Here is a 12076-nt window from a genome sequence, read left to right on the forward strand (position 1 = left end):
GTGCTGGGTGGTCCAATGGTTGGAGGGCTAACCTGGAACTTGGGAAACTGGGATTCAATTTCCTTCTCTGCCTGAGGGCTGGTCTACACTGCGAAGTTGTTGACAACATTTTGTCTTTCATGGGTACTTGGAAAAGCCCCCCCCCCAGTGAAAGACAAAAGTTTTGCCGACGCAAGTGGCAGTGTGAACGCAGCTTTGTCGGCAGGAGCACTCACTGGGCTGGACGTAAAGTGCTGACAAAGTACTGAAAAAGAGCATTTACACACGCTGACTTTTAGCAACAAGGCTGTGTCGACACAGCCTTGTCGCTAAAAGCTGCATGGTGTAGACAAACCCACAGACTCTGTGTGATCTGGGGCAAGTCACTTAGCATCTCAGTTCCCCGCCTGTAAAATAGGGAAACCAATGGGTGTTGCGAGGCGAAGTAAATAATTAAAGATTGTCATGTGCTCAGATACTTTGGAAGCAGGAGTTCATGTAAGTACCACAGGTAGGTAGACAGGTGCATGCAGCTAGTGTGCACAAAGGCAGTTTTACTCCATCTGTAGAGCTCTTTCTTTCTTTCTTTCTTTCTTTCTTTCTTTCTTTCTTTCTTTCTTTCTGAAGCCATCTCTTCCCATCAACACTGGGACGTGCACACTAGCAGGACAGGCTGAGTATTTTGTACACATAATAAAACAAAGCCACTCTGAATAGAAACCAGTCTTTCTCCTACCCTTTAAGATTACTTCTTGACGTATTTTATGTAGACAGGGGGAACTCTTTTACAGCTGTTTGTGGGGGGTGTTTCAAAAGTCGTGTTTTCATAAATGGTATCTGTTTAAAAAGCAGAAAATAAAACAACATGAGTCTCCAAGATGACTCTGCATGGATCAAGCAGCTTCTATGTGTGATACCAGGTGAGCTTCGAGGCAGATCATGAAAAAGTGATAGCACTACCATCACATTTGATAACCAGATATGGCCAAAACCTGAGGAAAGGGGCTTATTAAATACCAGAGTGAACCCTACCATCAACTTCTTGTTTGCTCCAGAGGTGGTAGCAGAACCAGCGGGGTAAGGAGTGCGCTGGAATATCTGCGGCTGGTATGGAGCAGAGTGTAAAAGTGTATCTGTGTCATGGCTGCTCTGCCCCTCCCTGGCACCTCCTGTCATATGAAAGGCTTGCCAGCAGCAGGATGGGGAATAAAGCTATCCAGGATGGTAATCCGCAGCAATTCGGGGGATTTTAAATCTACCAAGTCTCCCTCTCCAGAGATTTGTATTTGATGCCCTGAAAAAAGTCTACAACATTTGAAAAGTGGCTGTTTCTGCATCTGAAACATGCAGAGGTTTCAATTTTGAACGGCACATTTCAAAACCACTTTTTACTCAGGAGCGTAAAGTGGGCATTTCTCAGCGCTCTGCTCCACCCTTGTGTGTGTAGCAGAAGGCACAGAGACTCCTGATTTGGGCAGTTTTGCAACTTCGTGGCAGATGTTTTGCACATTTTAGATAAAACCTGCTTCCTAGCATTAGCTCTCTTGAGGTACTGCGGTGGAGCCCGGCCCTTCCTGAATGGCTGGGAAAGATAGGATGTGGGCAGGGCCGGCTCTAGGCACTCTTGGGGCGGCACATTTCCAGGGGCGGCATTCCGGCCCCCGCCGCCCCAGCTCCCCTGAGCGCGCCGCCGACGCTCCGCTTCTCCCCGCTCCCTCCTTCCCAGGCTGCCGCGGTTGGGCGCGGCAAGCCTGGGAGGGAAGAGAAGCCGAGCGGCGGCGCGCTCGCGGGAGGGGGCGGCGCGCTCGCGGGAGGGGGCGGCGCGCTCGCGGGAGGGGGCGGCGCGCTCGCGGGAGGGGGCGGCGCGCTCGCGGGAGGGGGCGGCGCGCTCGCGGGAGGGGGCGGCGGTGGAGCGGAGGTTTCTCTACCCCAGTTACTTCCTGCGCCCGCGAACGCGCCGCCGCTCTCCCTGCTCCCGTGAACGCGCCGCCGCTCCCTCGCCTGGGGGGGGGGAAGCGGAGCGGCGGCGCGTTCAGGGGAGCGGAGGTGAGCTGGGGCAGGACGGCGGGGGGGGGGAGGGGGAATGCGGCACGCCACGGGTTGGAGGCGGGGCCGGGGAAGGGGCGGAACCCGGGAGGGGGGCACGAAAAAAAAAGCGGGGCGGCCAAAACTTTTTTTGCTTGGGGCGGCAAAAATCCTAGCGCCGGCCCTGGATGTGGGACTCTGCTCAGGGAAGAAGAAGTTAACCCTCAGCTAAACACAGGTGCTCAGGGGGTGAACTATGAAGAAGTGCTTGGGAGGCAGAAGTGGCAAATGGCTGTGGGAAGTGAGGCTTTACACGCCCACAGTCATGGGACTAAGACCTGGGCTGTGGGTTTCCTCTTCCTGCATTTTTTTTTTAACTTGCGTTAACTGTTCTCTGGTTATCAGCATTATCCTTGTGTTTCAACTGTGCTGGCTATGGGCCTCCTCTCCGCAGCCTTGCGGCTTGTGCAAAGCAGGGTAAAAACACCTCCAAATCAGAATGCTTCCCTGATTCCCCGTGGGAGCAGCGTTTTTCATCGCTTTCCTATCAGCCTTGTGCCTCACCTCCAGCGTGCATGGTGAAAGGCATTGCTGAAACTTCAAAAATCTGCATTTATTTGGCAAGTTAAAGTGTAACCAGTCCCTGCATTGGCTCCTTAGAAAAGAAAAAAATGACTGCATCAGGAATATCTAATTACACTTTTCTTTGCACACAGATGCTTCTATGCAAGCCTTGTAATGGCTGATGGAAGGCAAAGGGGAGGGAAGCTTAGCAGTTGAGGGGCAAGGTGGAGGTACTGGTACCTGACTGGCCTTTGGAGCTGCTTTTCCTGGTCCTTTTCACCCAGCTGAAGATGTAGAAGATGACAATAGCGTAGCCCAGATAGCCAGGGTACCCGTAAATGCCATAGCTCCACCAGGGTGAGACACCTGGTTAGGGTTGACAGAAACACAGAATGCAAACAAAACATCTTCAGGGTAAATGATCCAAAGTGCTTCACAAAAATGTCTCCAGGTTTGAACCTTGTGGTTGCAGTGACACCTGGGTTTTTTGGGGGGTGTGTGAGAGAGAAACTGTAACCGGTTTGCCACTTCATGAGCAGTCCCTCATGGCCAGAGTTCCCTTTGCTGCAAGCCTCCCCTATTTTCCCTCTTCAGGGCCCCAGAGAGTAAGTCTACACTGCACACTAAGCCCGGGCTCTGACATAGGTTTGAGGGTGAGCCATGCTTCCAGGCACACAGAAATCAGTCTGATTCAGGTCTGCAAGCACTCAGGACCTGGGTCCGGAAACCCTGCTAAGAGGGGTGGGTCAGAGCCTGAGTCCCACTGGGACTTGGTCCAAGCCCTGTCATTTTGCAGTGTGGACGCAGTTCAAGCTGCAGACCTGAGTCAGAAGATCTGTGTCGTGCAGTATGCATACATTAGCATGGTTGTGAGACCCAGGTCCAGAAATTGTATACCGAGGTTTACAGTGCAGTGTGAATGCTCAAGTGTGTTAAGAGGCAGAGTGAGGGCAGGGCCTTGGGAAGAGGGGGCAAAGTGGGGGCCAGAGGAGGCAGGGCAAAGGAGGGGCCTCAGGGAAGGGGCGGAGCGGGGAGGGCCTTGGAGCCCAGCGGAGTGGAGCACTAGGGTTGCCAACTTTCTAATCTCACAAAACCAAATACCCTAGCCCTGCCCCTTCCCCGAGGCCCTGTTCCCCGGCTTAGTACATTCCCCCTCCCTCAGTGACTTGCTCTCCCCCACCCGCACTCACTTTCACTGGGCTGGAGCAGGAGATTGGGGTGCAGGAGTGGGTGAGGGCTCTGGCTGGGGGTGCGGGCTCTGGGGTGGGGCTGGGGATGAGGGGTTTGGGGCGCAGGAGGGGGCTCCAGGCTGGGGGAACAGAGGGGTTCAGGGTGTGGGAGGAGGCTCTGGGCTGGGGCAGGGGGTGGGGTGTGTGTGGGGGGGGGTGAGGGCTCTAACTGGGGATGCGGGAGGGGGTGGCACCAGAAATGAGGGATTCAGGTGTGGGAGGGGGCTCCAGGCTGGGGCAGGCGGTTGTGGTGCGGGAGGGGGTGAGGGTTCTGGCTGGGGGTGCGGGTTCTGGGGTGGGGCAGGGGAAGAGGAGGTTCGTTGCAGGAGGGGGCTCCAGGTTTGTGGGGGCTCAGGGCTAGGGTTGGGGCTTGGGGTTGGGGCACAGGCTTACCTTGGGTGGCTGCTGGGGAGCTATGGCAAGTTCCCTTTCTGTCTGGCACTGTGCTTGCACCCCGGAAGAGGCCAGCAGATCCGACTCCTAAGCGACGGTGCGGGAAACGGCTCTGCGCGCTGCTCTCACCCTCAGGCACTGCCCCTGCAGCTCCCATTGGCCACGGTTCCCGGCCAATGGGAGTGCGGAGCTGGTGCTTGGGGTGGGGGTCAGCATATGGAGCTCTGTGGCCCCCTCGCCTAGGAGCTGGACCTGCTAGCTGCGTCTGAGGCACAGGGCGGATCCAGGACAGGTAGCGACTAGCCTGCCTTAGCTCTGCACCACCGTCGACTGGACTTTTAATGGCCCGGATGGCGGTGCTGACTGGAGCTGCTAGGCACCCAGTCAAAAACCGGACATGTGGTCACCCTATGGAGCACCCACTGGGAAAAATAAAAGCCAGCACCTGTGTCTGTGCCCACCTAGTGTCTGAAACACAGATAGGTTTCAAGAAGTGATAGCATAGGTCTTTGTTTGCTGCTTTCGATCTCTATGTCATAGCATAGGTTAGAATTATGATAACAATAATTCATAATGAGTTTCCCTCTTACCAGTCTCAGCACAGAGCTGCAGGATGAAGTCTTTATGCCCAGAGCTGAGTACATTCTGGGCCACACATCTGTAGTTCCCAATGTCGGATTGCTGTATGTTAATGAGGGTCAGGGATGCGTTGTCCTTAGACAGGATGGTGCGGTTTCCAATTGGCAAAGGCTGGTTGCATTTCTGCCACGAGTAAGATATGGCATTTCCTTCTGTCCCCAGGCAATTCAAGGTGATGTTTTTCCCCTGATGAGGAGCAGATGTCTGTCTGGTGATGTGCACATTCGACACAGGTACTGAAAAACCACAAGAGGAGCTGTCAAGTTATGGTGACCTCCAAACACAGTAATGGGGAAAGCAAGGGACTGTGGGTAACATTATGTACATTCCCGCAAAGCCTCACTGCTTTGCATAACAAATCTGCATTCTAGTCTCTACTTTAGAGCTGGGCAGAATACGTTTCATGAAAAGTTGTTCATCAGAAATGCTTTCACTGATGTTTTCAAAGCAAGAATTTCCCGTTTTCTGGTTCAAAATAATTTTTTATTTAGAAATTGAAGCAAATTAGACTGGGAAAGAGGTTTTTTTAAAATGTCAAATTCAAAACAAAACCTTTCAACTGGCCCAAAATGGAAACAAAAATCAGATTTGGGTTCATTAATATTTTTGAGATTTCAACTTTTCATCCCAATTCAAGATGGGGAAAAAAGGTGAACTTTTGAAAATATTCACAGGATGGGAAAAAGGTTTTCCAACCAGCTCTGGTTGTAGGTACATATCAATGATTTGAAAGTCTATTATCCATTAAGTTTAAATTTACAAGAAACTCAAACCTTTGACTATCTGGAAATCCCCAGTTAAGGCACCAAGCTACATTAACTCTGCCAATATAGAGACTATTTATTCCCTTTGCATGCAACGTATCAAAAACGTACACATCACAGGGTAGATGGTCCCTGTGAGTAGAGCAGACCCAGTGCTCCTATGTCAGAGCAGGTGGGCCCAGCTGAGTGAATTAAAAGTGGGTGAGGCAACACCTGGCGCTATACTCCCCTTCCAGAGGGCAGGAAGGGGAGAAGTGCTTGGGACAGGCAGTGCCTGGGAGAGAGAAGCCACAGTGGAGTAGAACTAACTGCTGTGGTGGGTCCCTGGAGCAAGCAGCCAGGTGCTCCAGAAAGAGCTGGCTGGAACTGGGAAACTGCAAAAAGCAGGATCACCAGAGACCCTGGGACAGGTGTCTGTGAAACCCAAAGACAAAGGGTGAGCTAAGGGACGGTTTCTCTTTGTTTAATTTGCTTTGTTTGGACAATAAACCTTCTTAAAGCGGACTGGGCATGCTTGGAAGCTGGGGAGAAGTTCTGCCCTATGACAGTGCACCACACAACTTTGGCTTATTAATCTGTTACATACAATCATGCCTCTGATATTAAGCATGATGGTTTGTCACATGTTATTCTTTGCCCTTTTCATCTAAGTGCTGCAGTTTCAGGATCTGGGCATGTGAGGTTTGTATATGGATACATGTTGTGTCTGTGGGTGATTATCTGCCTTGTGGAATTGGAGCCCAATGCTGTTTGGTGCTGAGTACCTTCTGCAAGGTGCTGTGTGCTCTTGGCGTTTTGTAGGATCAGGGAAAAGTGGTGTATGACTGCTTTTATTTTGCCATTTGCCTGTCAAGAAATCATACAATTATTTGAAGTGCACTGGGTTTGACTGTGAAGAAGGCTGAAAAGTGACCCAACCACTCTATGATTAAGATTAAGTCATTCTAGTTTTTTGTGGTCACTGATCAGATGATAATATTTGCCATGGATGGATATGATAGTATAGGTTTCTGATTGTCTCATGGTATTGCTATGGGAGCAGGGTTCAGGGGTTTTGGCTACATTAATACTGAATTTCTGTATTTTTTCAGTGATAATTCTTGGTCTGTAGCTCTTCTATAAGCAGTTCATTGTGAGCATTCACTACTTGACATTCAAAATTTGACCCATTTTGATTGGACTGATATATGGTATGCACCTGTTCCAAGATTGGATGACCATAACTGTTAGAATTTTCTGGTGCAAATATTTGTGACCACAAATTCAGAATTCACTGTTCATGAAGGTTCCACAGGGTTGCTTTAGAATTCACTCTTTTAGAACATTCTCCACACACACACACACACACATTCTCTCTGAACAGGATTTGGCTTCTCCTTGCTTCCTAAAGAAAACCTTCTGATCTTTTTACATTTGGACGTGTTTTCTTTAAACCATATCCTCCCTCCTCCCTACCCCATTTATACTGCATTGTCAAGCACCAGAGTCTTATAGACCTCAGTAACAGGCTGGGTTCAGGTATTCATTTTTGTACAGTATTCGTAGCAGCCCCTAGATGGCCTAGCCATGATCAGGGCCTCATTGTGCTTGCCATTATGCAAACACATAGTAAAGATGCTTCAAATAGACACAATAAACAAAGGGTGGGAAAGAGCAAGTATTAATATTATCCCCATTTTATATGTAGGAGAGGCAGGAATTGTCCTGAGTCCCAGTGCAGTGCCTTAACCACAGGGCCACCCTTTCGTCTGTTGTTAGTCTCCATGGTCAATAAACTGGCTTTAAACAGAACCAGTTTATCAGTTCTCTGTACGTTCTCTTGCATACCTCCCTTTGCCCACTTCAGCCTTTTCTAATCAAATGAGGGCAGGTGTGTGCACTGGAAATTTGTCACTGTCTAATCAGCGGAGGTGGCTCATGCAACTTGGGCTGCCATGGATTTTACAAAAGGCCACTTACTGATCACTGTGACTCTTGACTTGTAGATCTGTTGCTGCCTGTCAAGCAGCTGGATGGTCAGTGTATAGACTCCTTCGTCACTGAAAGTCACACAATGAATCGTCAAGGAAAAGTTCGTATGAGAAAAGACAACTCTCTTCTTGTAACTTTCATTAATATAGATGTTCTTGGAGCTGGGTGAGTATGTTAGAATGGAGACCTCTTCGTTCCTGTTCAGCTGTGCACACCACTCCACGTTAAAGACCGAAGAAGTGTTCAGATTGGTCCCCATCAGCAGTAGTGTGGTGTTGAAGTGCCAATAGACTTCTTTAGTCTTTTGGTGCATCGTGACCTCTGAGGAGAAGAAGTCAAGCAGAACAGCATTAGTCGTGCTGGAAAGGTGGCCAGAAGTTAACTCACATGTTGCTCAAAGAAGTCAGAAGCCGTGTTGGAAGGAGGAATATTATCAGTGCTCTGGGGTGCATTGGCAAGGACTACCCTCGCCTGGGCCTCCTTCAGAAATGGGGAACTCGATCATTAACCCAGAGCCCAATCACCTCATCGTTTGTATGTGCACAACTCCAGCTGAGTGTACACAACTGCCATGAAGGGTGGGACTCTGGAGTCAGAAGAGCAGCCAGCCCAGTGTTTATTCTGAGGTGCATAGGAAGAAAAGCAGGGAGTCAAAAATTTTGGAGCGTGACAGTGAAATGTTTGCTCCAGTGAAAAAACTGGGGGGATTTAAGAGGAAGCTCTTCTAAGCCCACCATCATGCTTTCCTTGCCCAGCAGGTTTGCTCGCCATTATGATCCAATGACTGCTGCACTGTTGGGCTGAAGACCATGTTAGAGAAGGGGAAACTGTTTGAAATCACCTCATCCACCTGCTGAGCTATTCTAACCTTTGACAGCAAGATCTCGAGCTAGATACCGAAGCCACAGTGTGTCCCGATCTCATACTGATTCAGGTGTGTTTTCTTTTGCTGTAGCAAATCTAGGACCAGACATGTGACCAGCTCAGAAAGACAGATACCACGGTGAGATATGCCTTAGAAATAGCTAAGACAGATGGGGAAGAGCATGGAATGAGCTTCTCCTTTCCTAAAAGCACCTAATAAAGATATTTAGGTATGTTTTAAATGCCCAAGAATTAAAACTGACAGAAGAGAGAGCACCATATTTTCAGTGTCTGTGTAGCCCTGTCTAGACTGGAGTTTTTAATCCCTGCTGTAACTTGAGATAATTGGCTGCCATTTAACTCCACCTAATTAACGTGAATGTAAATGCAATGCAAATACTCCACATTGCTCTGGACACCAACATTTGTCCCTGGTTGTAGCTCAGCATTGAGTTCAACCGGATCTTGTTGCACTTGTGACAGTGCTTTGATTCCACCATGGAGTAATGGGAAAATATTCTCTCTGCAGTACTGTTGCTGACTGAGGAGGAGCAACGCAAGAAGTGGCACAACTGCTTTTCAGCAGAGACATTTACAGAAGCTGTCACAAAATTAGGCAAGCCTTTCAACTGCTTTGCACGTGACTTGCAGATCCCAAGTCAAAGCAGCTGCAGTAATTATAAATACGGAACAGAGGAAAGATCTGTGTCCAGATTCTCTGAATTAAACAGATGGAAATCAGTGCAGGCCCACAGTCCTAGACCCCACCCTGCTGCCCCCTTTCTCAGCACTCTGCTCCCCACTAGAAGCAGGAAAGAGCATCCCCTGTGCTCCATAGCAGCCATGCAAGAGGAAAAACTTGTTGAGCACCCTGTGCACAAGGGCCGCTCAGAGTCTAGCCATTGCTGCTTTTTGCCTGTATAGGATGTGCCTGCATGGCACTAAGTCCCCTAACTTGGTCACTCTGGAAGCCGTTTCAAGAAGCACATAACCCTACTCCTGTTCAAGTGACATGTGGCTTCACACCTCTTGTTTCCTTTTTGGCATCAACACCTCTTTTGCCTTTCCTCCTCTGCATACCCAAGGCAATGGCCATTTTGCAACCCGTGTTTCTCAGAACTGATCTCACTTCCTGGCTCTGACAACAAGGGCCAACCTTTCAGACTCTGCAAAGGGCAAATGGTGGGCAAGTGGCTGTCAGCACCTCATGCACCAAGGAGTGGAGTTGATACTGTGCTGGGGCCAGAGCAATATACAAAGACAAGGGAAGGGAGATAAATGTCACATCATGCCCAGTGTTCCTAGGGCTTAGCATCTGAGAAGGTCTAGAACAGGGGTGGCCAAATCGTGGCTCACAAGCCGCATGCGGATCTTTTACAGATAAAGTGTGGCTCGCAGAACCCCACCCCCATTCTCCACCTACCAGACTGCAGGGACAGGGAACAGACCTCAGGACCTCTGCCTTGCAGCGGGGTGGTGGAGTAGGGGCTTCTGCCCAGCAGGGAGGGGTGTTTTGGGGCCACAGACCCATGGGATGTGGCAGCCAGGGCTCGAGCCTTCAGCAAGAGCAGTGCTGAAGCGCCGAGCCCCGGTAGGTGTGCCCTGGCTCTCAAACTTTGGAAGATTGTTGGATGTGGCTCGGAGGGTCAGTAAGTTTGGCCACCCTGGTATAGAATATGCCAACAATAGTTGGGTGCTGCTACTCCACTGACCCCCTGTGGGGAATTTTTATTTTTAGCACAGCTGTCAGTACAGGGTGAGACAAGGTGGGTGAGGTGATACCTTTTAGTGGGCCAACTTCTGTTGGTGAGAGAGATGAGCTTTTGAGATACACAGTAAAAGATATGACCTCACCCTCCTTGTTTCTCTAATATCTTGGGACTGACCAAGCTGCAACAACACGGCATAGTACAGTGTGATGCATTTTACAGCTGCTATTTCTCCTGGTATTACTCCTCAAATTACTCAGGTAAATGCAGCTAACAGCGAAGGCTCTGGGCCATCACAGAGCTTAAACCTTTCTCTAAAGGGCTGATCCTAGACAGTGCAAGCCAGTGGGAGCTTTGTCATTGGCTTCAGTGGGAGCACGATTGAGCCCTAAGTGCAGATGCAAAGAAGTGCACTGGAGTTCCTGGATCTGCCGCCCCTGGAGAGCTGAAAGCAGTTACCTGATCTCCCAGTTGGGAGGGCAAATCTTCTGCTTGTCCAAAGGCTCTGCACAACATGGGTAACAGCCATACAACTTTTCCCCACACTGAACTACCAAACTGCCTTTTGGACTTCACCAAAGGGTAGGAATGCCCAGATTTAAATAAAGGAATCAAAATGAGATCAAGAAAAGGCACATCTTATTTGCCAGAATTTTTATTTTGCTGCACTCACCCAACTCTGCTCCTAAATTGAGAAGTATGTTGCAGAGAGGAGACACAGTCTGACTTTCAGATCAAAGACACAGTGCATACAAGATAGTTAGCGTTAGACCCTAGACAGACAAGGAGACAACAGAATTTCTTTCCAGACATGCCAGTTCCTGTGACATAATCGTGAGTTTTGTGATATTGGGTGTTCTGAAAGCCCCAACTCCTGGTGTCGTGTGTATGAGAATCTGAGCTTAAAGTAAATTTCCAACCTTCATGGTTGCAGAGGAAAGCTAGAAAACATGATCCCTATGGGATCAAAAGTGAGAAGACAAAAAGACTCCAAATTCGTTCTTTTACAAAAATCTCATGGTTTTGGGGGGACCTGGCTTATGAGTTTCAAATCTTTCGGGCTGGCAATACTGCAATGAGATGGTCCCCCCCACATTGAACTTCCCTACATTCATCTATCACGTGATCATTCCCTGTTCTGTGGCCACACTGAGGGCTTCTGCTCCCAGGCTGTCGCTCGAGTTCATGGGGACTAAATTCACTGCAATTGTTTATTTAAGAATCTTTATTTTCAAGCATGAGCGAGGGAGAAGGCAGGGCACGCTGGACATGTCTTTGGGTTTAAGAGCAGATGTCTTAAAAGAAATATCTATGCTGATTAGCAGCTAAATTGTGACTTTAACTACATGCCCATACAGGGGAAGTAAGAACCCTGCTTATGGGTCTAACTGGACATTGGACTGGGAGGAGTTTGTGGATGGGCAAAGGCCAGCGACATGACTTCCCTCACCCGCTCACTGGCATAGGGGATATCATAATTTGTTGCTGGTATAGGAAAGCAGCAAACTACTGCATTTCCTTCTCCTTCCCCAGAAGCCAGGAGGAAGCAGGGGTAGAACTGTGACTCAGAGGGGTGTCTTTGAGTCACAGTGCGTCCCGGGGCTTCTCCTAACTTGGCATTGCTTTCTCACTACCCTTTGTTCAGGGCTGCATCTAGGGTCACAGTCCAACCCTGTGTGATCTGACTGACTGAAAGCGTTTAAGTTATTTCTGGTGCGTGGTTTCCTGGTATCTCCTCCGTCAGCGGATGGTGAGTTTCCTTGGGAAACAACTTTCTTTTAAATTTAAAAACTTTCTTCAAAGCTGTTATAGGGCTGGTGTGATGCTGGCTCACGGCAGAATCAGCCTTACTAAACCAGTCATTACTGCAGGACATCAGGCACATCAGTAGATTCATGGAGAAAGCTCAATGGGCAATTTCCACTTGCTTGCCCACTTT

General features: G+C 49.2%; 2 long non-coding RNA genes across 4 annotated transcripts; one reads left to right on the forward strand and one right to left on the reverse strand.

The window, feature by feature from the left end:
• Positions 1-607: 607 nt before the first annotated feature.
• On the reverse strand, positions 608-4329 carry LOC140917581 (uncharacterized). Its single transcript, XR_012160906.1, has 3 exons — positions 4191-4329; positions 2809-2934; positions 608-816 (listed from the first exon to the last, which is right to left on the reverse strand). It is a non-coding gene; the product is annotated as an uncharacterized lncRNA (long non-coding RNA).
• LOC140917582 (uncharacterized) lies at positions 1881-11774 on the forward strand. Of its 3 annotated transcripts, none has more exons than XR_012160907.1 (3): positions 1881-2025; positions 4992-5062; positions 7579-11774. It is a non-coding gene; the product is annotated as an uncharacterized lncRNA (long non-coding RNA). The 3 variants fall into 3 exon arrangements; XR_012160908.1 differs by lacking the exon at positions 1881-2025 and adding an exon at positions 2143-2242; XR_012160909.1 differs by lacking the exon at positions 1881-2025 and adding an exon at positions 2821-3798.
• The last annotated feature ends 302 nt before the right edge of the window (positions 11775-12076 follow it).

This window comes from Lepidochelys kempii, chromosome 9 (genome assembly GCF_965140265.1).
Source record: "Lepidochelys kempii isolate rLepKem1 chromosome 9, rLepKem1.hap2, whole genome shotgun sequence".
Taxonomy (NCBI): domain Eukaryota; kingdom Metazoa; phylum Chordata; order Testudines; family Cheloniidae; genus Lepidochelys; species Lepidochelys kempii.